The sequence below is a fragment of the Bubalus bubalis genome, chromosome 17, assembly GCF_019923935.1.
Source record: "Bubalus bubalis isolate 160015118507 breed Murrah chromosome 17, NDDB_SH_1, whole genome shotgun sequence".
NCBI classification, from domain to species: domain Eukaryota; kingdom Metazoa; phylum Chordata; class Mammalia; order Artiodactyla; family Bovidae; genus Bubalus; species Bubalus bubalis.
In genome coordinates, this window is record NC_059173.1 from 36,651,263 (window position 1) to 36,663,505 (window position 12,243).

The following is a 12,243-nucleotide window of genomic DNA, read 5'->3' on the forward strand; positions in this document are numbered from 1 at the left end:
CTTCCCAACCCAGGGATAGAACCCATGTCTCCTATGGCTCTTGCATTGCAAGCGGATTCTTTACCACTGAGCCACCAGGGAAGCCCCCACATCTAATATCACATGCTTTTAAAGCTCTAATAAATACAGTTAGTGGCTACTACATTACAGTTTGTTTGTTCATTTGGTCCACGTTCTTAATATCATTATATACCTTTCAATATCTGTAAAATGCTGATGCTTAAATAACTGTTCTATAAGGCAGCCCCAAGTACTTAATTCAGTAATGTTGTGGATTTTGAAATAATTATGTTAAAAATTGTTTTTGTATGATAAAGAAAACAATTGTTATGGATAAAGTACCCTTAATATTCCGTGTGTGTTCGTGAAAGTAGCATTTAGATTATAATGTATGTGTGTCTGTGTTTATTTACTAAACATACGATTTAATTTTATCAGCTATATGCACAAGTTTATGGTATAGTCTGTAAACATAATCATTCTATCAAGTTCCTTCATACTCAGTTTTTCTCCTCAAATTAATAACCTAATACTATCAATGAGAAGCATTATAAGTTCATTTGGTTTAGATTACAATTTGGTAGGTTGTAGTTTTACATAAGGAAATTTAATAAGTGCAATTAATAAAGTTATTTTATTTATATAACATGAGTAATTTTCTTTTTCCTAATTATTTTTGTTTCCCCAAACTAAGTAGTAGTAGATAGGAGTACAAACAGAATTTTTTCCCTCACTATCTTGGAGGATAATCATTTGGCTAAATATAAGATGTTTCATCTAGTCTTTTGAAATTAGAACAAAATCATTTGCCCCAGTTTAAGTGTGGTTAATTCTGTGAGACTAGAAAGTGATAGATTATGTCTTTATGAGATAGTTTTGGAGATAAAATCTGAAACTGATATACTAACTATTCCTACACATAGAGCAGCAAGTGATTTTAAAATCAATTCCATGTATATATTATATGACTTGACTAGAAAAGGTTTAGAAAGCAAAATATCAATAATTATCAAATATTAACTTAAGTTTTGTATAATATGTACTGACCTATTAATTTTATTAATCTGAAAAAATGATGTATTATACTGTGTGATCTCACTTATATATGAAATCTGAAGAAACTGAACTCAAATCGGAAAGTAAGTAGATTGATGGTGGCCAGTGGTTGAGCAAAATCACTGCAGATGGTGACTGCAGCCATGAAATTAAAAGGTGCTTGCTCCTTGGAAGAAAAGCTATGACCAACCTAGACAGCATATTAAAAAGCAGAGACGTTACTTTGCCAACAAAGGTCTGTCTAGTCAAAGCTATGGTTTTTCCAGTAGTCATGTATGGATGTGAGAGCTGGACTATAAAGAAAGCTGAGCGCTGAAGAATTGATGCTTTTGAACTGTGGTGTTGGAAAAGACTCTTGAGAGTCCCTTGGACTGCAAAGAGATCCAACAAGTCCATCCTAAAGGCAATCAGTCCTGAATATTCATTGGAAGGACTGATGTTGAAGTTGAAACTCCAATACTTTGGCCACCTGATGTGAAGAGCTGACTCATTTGAAAAGACCCTGATCCTGGGAAAGATTGAAGGTGGGAGAAGAAGGGGACAATAGAGGATGAGATGGTTGGATGGACATGAGTTTGAGTAGGCTCTAGGAGTTGGTGATGGACAGGGAGGCCTGGAGTCCATGGGGTCACAGTCAGGACTGAGCGACTAAACTGAACTGAACTGAAATGGTTGAGAGGTGGAAGAAATGGGGAAATGCTGATCATAATGACAAACTTTCAGTTTTAAGACACGTGAGAGCTGGGGATATAATGTCCAGCATGGTAATTAGAGTTAATAATACTGTACTCTATACTTGAAATTTGCTAAGAGATTAGATTGTAAGTGTTCTTATCACATATAGACACAAATCACTGTGTAAGGTGATGGATGTGTTCATTAACATGACTATGGTAATCATTTTACAGTGTATATTAAATTATCACAGTGTATATCTTAAAAGGCACAATGTACAACTTAAATACAGAAAATGTTGTCAATTATACCTGAATAAAGTTGGGGGGGGGGGCGGGAAACAGTTAAATGCCCTCCCCAAATAACTTTTTGTTTAAACGAAGTTTTAAAAATAATTTAGAGAATGCTATTCAGTTATAGAAAAAAAAAGAAATAATGCCACTTGCAGCAACCTGAGTGCAACTAGAGATTATCAGAGTAAATTAAATAAGTTACAAAGAGAAAGACAAATACATATATCATTAAAATGTGACAAATGAACTTTCATGAAATCGACACAGACATAGAGAACAGACTTGTGGTTGCTAAGCAGAGGGTGGTCTGTGTGAGAGGGACAGACCAAGAGCTTGGTGTTAGCAAATGCAAACTATTACATATAGGATGGATTAACAGTAAGGTTCTACTGTATAGCACAGGGAACCATTTTAAATGTCTTGTGATAAAACATAATAGAAAAATATTTTTTAAATGTATATATAACTGAATCACTTTGCTTTACAGCAACAAGTAACACAGCATTGTAAATCAACTATGTTTCAATTAGAAAATTAAAAAAATAAAAATCATTTAACATAATAACTGAAAAACATATCAAGAATCATAAGTACACTAATGAATTATCATACTCTTTGCATCTTACTTTTCCCCTCACCTCTTAACCCATAAGAGGTAAGCACTTTCACATGCAGCTATAAATGTTTAGCAAATTTTCACCCCTCAGAAATAAATGTTTTCAAATAAAGAATTTTGTTGCATGTTTCTCAGGACTGCTTAGTTTGTTAAATATTCTACTTTTTATGCCTGTGCTAAACAATTTTAATCCAGTTTAAAAGGCAGATTTATAATTTTAAAAAATACAAATTCAGTGTTTTAGGTGCTAACATAAATCCATTGCTGTGAAAGCCTGACAAGGTACATCAGAGTAAATGAAAAGTTTGTTGCTGTGTGTGTGTTGTTTGTTTGTTTATTTTAATATTCTGAGTTATCCTGAAATACTTAATGGTGTTGTAAGTTGGCCAGTTCAGACCAGCATTCTCACTTGGAATGCTGCTTGAGCAAGAGATGAGTGTCAGGAAAACTGATAAGTTTTTCATAACAAGCAACTGACTTCTTTACGAATCCTAATCCTTTTCACCCTCATACACTCCAAGAATGTGCAATTTCCCAAATGGCCCTATACTTTTAATAAGATGGTCCCTGGCTGAACACCATCATCTTGTGCTCTAAATAAAGAATGGAAAAGTCTTGGACTTTAAAAACAGAGAATGATTTCCTGTTGATGCTCTAAGGCATAAAGTTAATAGTATCTATTCGTTTGTCCTTCCATTTAATATACCACATACTCAAAACCCTGCTCTGGCCTTAGGTTGTACTCACCTGGAAGGGGAAATCTCATTATTTGTCCACCTGTTTATTCAGGCCACTTTTGTTGGGTTGATTTGACATTTCTCCAACATTTGTATACTTCTTGTTCAAAGTTTGCTTATTAGTATACTAGCAGGTTTAATGGAAAATCCCACGGATGGAGGAGCCTGATAGGCTGCAGTCCATGGGGTCGCTAAGAGTCGGACACGACTGAGCGACTTCACTTTCACTTTTCACTTTCATGCCTTGGAGAAGGAAATGGCAACCCACTCCAGTGTTCTTGCCTGGAGAATCCCAGGGACAGGGTAGCCTGGTGGGCTGCCGTCTATGGGGTCACACAGAGTCGGACACGACTGGAGCGACTTAGCAGCAGCAGCAGGTTTAAGAAAAGCTAAAGTGAAAGTGAAGTCACTCAATCGTGTCCGACTCTTTGTGACTCCATGGACTGTAGCCTACCAGGCTTCTCTATCCATGGGATTTTCCAGGCAAGAGTACTGAAGTGGGTTGCCATTCTCCAGGGTATCTTCCCAACCCAGGGATTGAACCCGGGTCTCCCTCATTGCCTGCAGATGCTTTACCCGCTGAGCCAAATGAACATCGAGCACAAGATTCAACTGATGACCGTGAGGTACTTACCTGAGCCATCCAGGCTGTGGGGAGAGCAGTATTACAAGGGCAAAGGGGATAGTTGACAGAAAAAAAAATGGAAGTCATATAGGAATCTGCAGAATGACACTACACCCTGTGAACACTACCTACTGTCCACACTTGAAAATAAACCAAAGTGAACTTCAACCTCACAGCCACCTGGGTTCTCCAGGGGAGCATCAGAGATAACCCTAAGAGCTATAGAGACTCCACAACCTACGTAGCCAGCCACCTTCAATGATTTGGTGATATTACTTTTCCCACCAAAGGAAAATCAACACTATCACTCTTTTCCATCCACAGCCAAGAATTTCAACTCTTAATAATATTCTTACTGTTCCTTCTCAAAAAGGAGGGCTGGAACAGTCGAGTGTGCACAGTTTATTTGCAGGGGCAAAGTGTAGGCACCTTGGGATTAAAATCTTTGGTTTTACCAGGTAAGACACTTATAAAGTTTTAAAGAATTTAATGAAAACTTTCCTTCCTAAGCATTAATTTATTGTCAGTTAGATGTGATCTAAGAGAAAACGTCCCTTAGAACATGCAGAAAAGGCAAACAGGTCCTCAATTATAGAGTCCATAGTAAACATTCTGCTAATTAGTGGTATTTTTATAAGGTGTTTATTAGATTACATGAAACTCATCCATGCAATATGTTTACTAGAAAGATCTGTGCCTTAAGAACAAGAGAAATATATTAGATCATATTGCTAAGCAATTTTTCTTGCTGACAAGGGCAATTTTTCAGCAGCAGCACTACACATAGAATAGCAACATAATGGGAGGATGAAACAGATGCTAAAATTTAGTCAGACATAAATCTCTTTCACTTTATCTCCTTTACAATACAGAGAAGACAAGAAGGAAAACAAATAGCTCAGAGAGCAAACATAAATGATGAGTGTCTCAAGGAAATTTAACACCTTGATATTGAAATCAAATACATGTTACAGGATTGACAGCTGGAAAATAAATGGTGTTGAATAAGATTACAATAATTAGATGTCTGATTTTTTTCCAAATATCAACATGTAACAAGGACAAGAATGAAATGATACTTATCCATTTTGATTACTTCCTCAGACATGCAATTATTCAAGTTCCTGTCTACATATTCACTCATATAATTTACAGGCTAACAAATATTTTGAATTATTATATGAATTAAAATTTACTGTTTGATTAACACTTGACCCAATATTAAATCTTTCACTAATCTTAATCCCATTCTTCTGAATTCACTCTTTTTCTTAGCTTTTTAACCTAAGTTCACAGGGTGTCACAAGATGAAGGGTTCCAAACTAAAACACCACTTTTTGTATGAAGCTTTGTTCCAATACTTCAATCCACACTGATTTTTCTCTTCTCTAAACTTTGATTACATTTATACTCATTAATTACTGGAGAAGGAAATGGCAACCCACTCCAGTATTCTTGCCTAGAGAATCCTGTGGACAGAGGAGCCTGGTGGGCTGCTGTCCACAGGGTCGCATAGAGTCAGACACAACTGAAGTGGCTCAGCATGCATTCATGCATTGGAGAAGGAAATAGCAACCCACTCCAGTATCCTTGCCTGGAGAATCCCAGGGATGGAGGAGCCTGGTGGGCTGCTGTCTATGGGGTCGCACAGAGTCGGACACGACTGAAGCGACTTACCAGCAGCAGCAGTATACTCATTAATCATATAACTGAACACAAATTAATTGAATCACATCTGAATGTAGCTTTCACTCTCCAACAATGTTTAACTCCACATTCTGTTGCAGACAGGTACCATCTTCTATATGATTATAGGTCTACATCCCCTTCATGGATTGAAGCCTTGTAGCTTAGAAGAGATTTGTACAACTCAATGAAGCTATGAGCCATGCCACGCAAAGCCACCCCCAAAAAAATGGATCATAGTGGAGAGTTCTGACAAATCATGATCCACTGGAGGGGATAATGGCAACCCACTCCAATTTTCTTACCTGGAGAAATCTATGGACTGTATGAAAAGGCAAAAAGATATGACCCTGGAAGAAGTACCCTCCAGGTCAGAGGGTGTCCAATATGTTATTGGGGAAGAGTAAAGGGCAATTGCTAATAGATCTGGTAAGAATGAAGTGGCTGGGCCAAACTGGAAATGATGCTCAGTTATGGATGTGTCTGGTGGTGAAAGAACAGTGCTGTAAAGAGCAATATTGCATAGGAACCTGGAATGTTGGGTCCATGAGTCAAGGCAAATAGGACATGGTAAAGCAGGAGATGGCAAGATTGAACATGGACATCTTAAGAAGTGAACAAAAATGGACAGGAAGGGAAGAATTTAATTCAGATGACTATTATGTACACTACAGTGGGCAAGAATCCCTCAGCAAAAATTGGAGTAGCCTTCATAGTCAACCAAAGAGTCAAAATGCAGTAACTGGGTGCAATCTCACCTGTGGCGGATTCATTTTAATATTTGGCAAAACTAATACAATTATGTAAAGTTTAAAAAATTAAATTAAATTTTAAAAAAAAAAAGAAAAAAAAAAAAAAGAACAGAATGATCTCGATTCATTTCCAAACAAAACCATTCAATATCTCAGCAATCCAAGTCTGTGCTTCAACCACTGATGCCAGAGAAGCTGAAACTGACTGTCTCTATGAAGACTCACAACACCTTTTAGAACTAACACCAAAAAAATAAAAAGATGTCCTTTTCGCCATAGGAGATTGCAATGCAAAAGTAAAAATCCAAAAGATACCTGGCTGCTGCTTCCGCTGCTAAGTCACATCAGTTGTGTCCGACTCTGTGCGACCCCATAGATGGTGGCCCACTAGGCTCCCGTCCCTGGGATTCTCCAGGCAAGAATAATGGAGTGGGTTGCCATTTCCTTCTCCAGTGCATTAAAGTGAAAAGTGAAAGTGAAGTCACTCAGTCGTGTCCATCTCTTCATGACCCCATGGACTGTAGCCTATCAGGCTCCTCCATCCATGGGATTTCCCAGGCAAGAGTACTGGAGTGGGTTGCCATCACCTTCTCCGAAAGATACATGGGAAAACAGGCAAATTTGGCCTTGGAGAACAAAATGAAGCAAGGCAAAAGCTAACAGTTTTGTCAAAAGAACACATTTGTCATGGCAAACAACCATTTTAAACAACCCAAGAGGTGTCTCTACACATGGACATCACCAGACAGTCAATACTGAAAACAGACCAAGTATGCACTTTGCAGCCACAGATAGAGAAGCTCTATACATGTAGTAAAAACAAGACCTGGATCTGACTGTGACTCAGATCGTGAGCTTCTTATTGCAAACTTCAGGCTTAAATTGAATAAAATAGTTAAAACCACTAGGCTATTCAGGTATTACCTGGTCAAATCCCTTATGATTATACAGTGGAGGTGACAAATAGATTACAGGTATTAGATTTTGCAGGCAGAGTGCCTGAAGAACTATGGACAGATGTTCATAACATTTTACAGGAAGTGGTGAACAAAGCTGTCTCAAAGGAAAAGAAATACAAGAAGGGGAAGTAGTTATCCAAGGAGGCTTTAGAAATAATTGAGGAAATAAGAAAAGCAAAAGACAAAGGAGAAAGGAAAAGATATATGCAACTGAATACAGAGTTTCAGAGAAGAGCAAGAAGAGATAAGAAGGCCATCTTAAATGAACAATGCAAAGAGATAGATGAAAACAATTGAATGGAAAAGACAGAGGTCTCTTCAAAAAAACTGGAGGTATCAAGGAAATATTTGATGGAAGGATCAGCGTGATAAAGGACAGAAACAGGAGAGATTAAGAAGCAGTAGCAAGAATACACAGAACTATACAAGAAAGGTCTTAATGACCCAGATAGCCATAATGGTGGGGTCACTCACTCAGAGCTGGATATCCTGGAGTATGAAGTCAAGTGGGCCTTAGGAAGCATTACTACAAACAAAACTAGTGGGGGTGATGGAATTCTAGCTATGTTATTTAAAATCTTAAAAGATGACGCTGTTAAAGTGCTGCACTCAGTTTGTCAACAAGTTTGGAAATCTTATCAGTGGCCACAGGATGGGAAAAGGTCAGTTTTCATTCCAATTCCAAAGAAAGGCAATGCCAAAGAATGTTCCAACTACTGTGCTCATTTCACATGCTAGCAAAGTTATACTCAAAATCCTTTAAAGCAAGGTTTCAAAAGTATGTGAACCGAGAACTTCTAGATGTGCAAGTTGGGTTTCAAAGAGGTAGAGGAATCAGAGAGTAAATTGCTAACATTTATTGAATAATGGATAAAGCCAGGAAGTTTCAGAAAAATACCTACTTCTCCTTCACTGATTATGCTAAAGCCTTTGTGTGGACCATAACAAACTGGAAAATTCCTAAAGAAATGGGAGTACCAAACCACTTTACACGTCTCCTGAGAACCCTGTATGTGAGTCAAGAAGCAACAGTTAGAACCAGATATGGAAAAATAGACTGGTTCAAAATTGGGAAACAAGTATGATAAGGCTGTTTACTGTCACCCTGTTTATTTAATTTATATGCAGAGTACATCATGCAAAATTCTGGGCTGTGTGAATCACAACCTGGAATCATCATTACTGCCAGAAATATCAGCAACCTCAAATATGCAGATGATACCACTCTAATGGCAGAAAGTGAAGAGAGAAACTAAAGAGCCTCTTGATGAGGGTGAAAGAGGAGGGTGAAAAAGCTGTCTAAAACTCAAAAAAAACTAAGAATATGGCATCTGGCCTCATCATATTATGGCAAAGAGAAGGGGAAAAAGTGGAAGCAGTGACAGATTTTTATTTTCTTGGGCTCCAAAATCACTGTGGATGGTGACTGAAGCCATGAAATTAAAAGACACTTGATGCTTGGAAGAAAAGGTATGACAAACTTAAACAAGCTATTAAAAACAGAGACATCACTTTGCTGACAATGTCAAGATAGTCAGAGCTATGGTTTTTCCAGTAGTCATGTACTGATGTTAGATTTGGACCATAAAAAAGACTGAGTACTGAAAAACTGATGCTTTCAAATTGTGGTGCTGGAGAAGACTCTTAAAAGTCTCTTGGACTGCAAAGTTATCAAACAAGTCTATTCTAAAGAAAATCAACCTTGAACATTCATTGCACAGAGTCTTGCTGAAGCTGAAACTCCAATAATTTGGCAACCTTATGTGAAGAGTCAATTCATTGAAAAAGACACTGATGATGGTAAAGATTGAAGGCAAAAGGAGAAAGGGGTAGCAGAGGATAAGATGGTTAGATAGTGTCAATCACTCAATGGACATGTATCTGAGAAACCTCTGGGAGATAGTGAAAGACAGAGGAGACTGGCATGGTACAGTGCTGCTGCTGCTGCTGCTGCTGCTGCTAAGTCGCTTCAGTCGTGTCCGACTCTGTGTGACCCCATAGACGGCAGCCCTCCAGGCTCCTCCGTCCCTGGGATTCTCCAGGCAAGAATACTGGAATGGGTTGCCATTTCCTTCTCCAATGCATCAAAGTGAAAAGTCAAAGTGAAGTTGCTCAGTCGTGTCCGACTCTTAGCGACTGCATGGACTGCAGCCTACCAGGCTCCTCCGTCCATGGGATTTTCCAGGCAAGAGTACTGGAGTGGGGTGCCATTGCCTTCTCCGATGGTACAGTGCATGGGATTGCAAAGAGTTAGTTGGTCATGACTTAGCAAATGAACAATAACAACAACATAGGTCTATAAATCTGCATATATATAATCTCACTTTATCACTTTTCTATGCCACTATTCAAAGTGAACAAGCATATTTTCTCTAGCTAGCAACTGGGAGGATGAGGAATGAGGATTTTCTGCTTAAAGTTTATTTGGTACAGATTTTTAGAATTGCAAGATGAAAAACATTGTGGAGATGGATTCTGGTAATAGTTGCACAACAATGTGAATGTGCTTAATGCCCACAGACTGTATGTTTAAAATTGGTCAAGACACTATATTTTATGTTCTGTTTATTTCACCACAGTTAAAAAGAAACCAGAAAGAGAATGAATTTAGACATATTGACTGGGGTATCCCATAGCTTGGCCCCACTCACAAAGTTCTACAGTACTTGGCTCTGAAAAGAAACTGTTGTAGGCTCAAATGAATCTGAGTTATATATATATCTTATCTCCATTTCTTCAACTTACTCAGAATTTTGAACACTATTTTTCTTCCAAGGAGAGAAAACAATTAAGCATTATGTTACTCAGCAATGTTATGATTATTGTTGGAAAAAGCAAATGAATTGGTTGTGAATTAAATTTCTTCTTTTCAATAAAGAAAAAAAAAACCTTGTATCTGCACAGGTACGTGAAAAGTTTTTCAGGGCTTTGCTTAAAACAGAGTGAAACAGGGCAGACTATTTTGGTAGGACTTTTTTGGTAGTAAATAATACATAACAACTGATACTAGCTTAAGCATTCAGAGAATGTCAGTTCCCTAAGTAACTAAAAGTTAAAGTTCGGTTTAATCATGTCACTGACTCATTTCTCCAGTCTTGCTCCTTTTGCTAAATTTACATTTGCTTGTATATTTCCTGGACTTGTACTAAGAGACAGCAGTAGTACCAGACTACAGAATTACCAATATTATCCATAAGGAGACTGTGTACAAGAATTTCCAGCCAGCATTCTACACTTCACTCTAAAATAATCAATTTTTGCCACGTAAAATCTGTGAGCTGATGGACTTAGCCCTACATTAACTGATGTGATAAATGTAGACCAACTCACCATGACTCTTTTAGATCACTTCAGATCTACTTCTATGACTGGGTGTGAAGTCACTGGTTGTTACATGATGTCAGAGTGGTGACACCACACTTAGTCAATAATCACAAAGGCTATTACATATAATGGATTTCATCCAAGTCATAGTATTTGTGGGAGTAGTGTAGAGTCTGCAACCAGAGAAATAATGCAGAAAAGTGAGTTTAGAAATGGGACCAGGGTCACAATTAAGAGATACTGCCAAGAATGATATTACATCAGAAGCAACTTAATAGAGAGCAACATGGGAACCAGCCAAATGGATCTAAACCTAAGAAGAGAGCTCACAACTTCACAAAGGACACCTCGTTTGACATAGTGCATCAGAAGATCATCATGCATAGTAGCAACTGGCTTCCTTCATTTATTTATGCAGCAAATATTTTTTGAATTATGCTACATATAGGTTTCAAGTAATAATACAATGAGGACAAAAAAAAAAGTTTCTGCTTTGACACATATATTCAAGCAAAAATAAAATAAAGGCAAAACATTCAGAAGGTTTAGAAATGCCTGTCAGAAAATATGTCTTGGATTTTACTTAGGATTTTTGAATATAGACTTACTGTTGTTGTTCAGTTGGTCAGTCATGTACAACTCTTTGCAACCCCTTGGACTGCAACATGCCAGGCTTCCCTGTCCTTCACCATCTCCCAGAGGTTGCTTAAACTTATATCCATTGAGTCAGTGATGCCATCCAACCATCTCAATCTCTGTCATCTCCTTCTCCTCCTGCCTTCAATCTTTCCCAGCATCAGGGTCTTCTCCAATGAGTTGGCTCTTCACATCAGGTGGCCAACATTTTGGAGCTTCAGTTTCAGCATCAGTCCTTTCAATGAATATTTAGGGTTGATTTCACAGAGCACCTGCTAAACTGTAGCAGAAGACCTTGGACACCTAACATGACAAGAAAAATCTCCATGCAACTAGGTAGTATGAAAGAAAGAAAAAAAAAGAAAAGAGGAAATGGAAAGGGACCAGCATGCCTTGTGGGGAACTGAGATGAGGAGAAGTGCCTCAGAAAAGCCCATTCACAGCAGGGGAATCAGCTGGAGCAAAAAGGAATATTCAGGGAATCACAGGGGGAACAGTGATTCACAGTCTGTGGAAGGCAGGACACATTAAGAACTGAACACATATCTGAGCAGTCTCCCAGTGCACCACAGGTTGAGTTGTGTGTCTATAGGTGAGAAGAGGGATGGGTGCTGGAAAGTGGAGTTTGGAGAGTGGATCCAGGGAGATGACAGCTGCTGGCTGTGAACAGACAGCCTGAAAAGACAGGAGCAACAGCTCCCCAACTAGGAAAGTTTGTGGGAAAAGTCCAGAACACTATAGAAGCAAGGCACCATTCTTGAAGTGGTATGCAAGGAACAGGGCCACCATTGAACCCCCCTTCCCCACCCTCTGACCTCTATCTCTGCAGGCATTGGGAGGGGCTCCCACCAGAGCAAACGTGTTACAAAGTTCCGCTAGTCTTT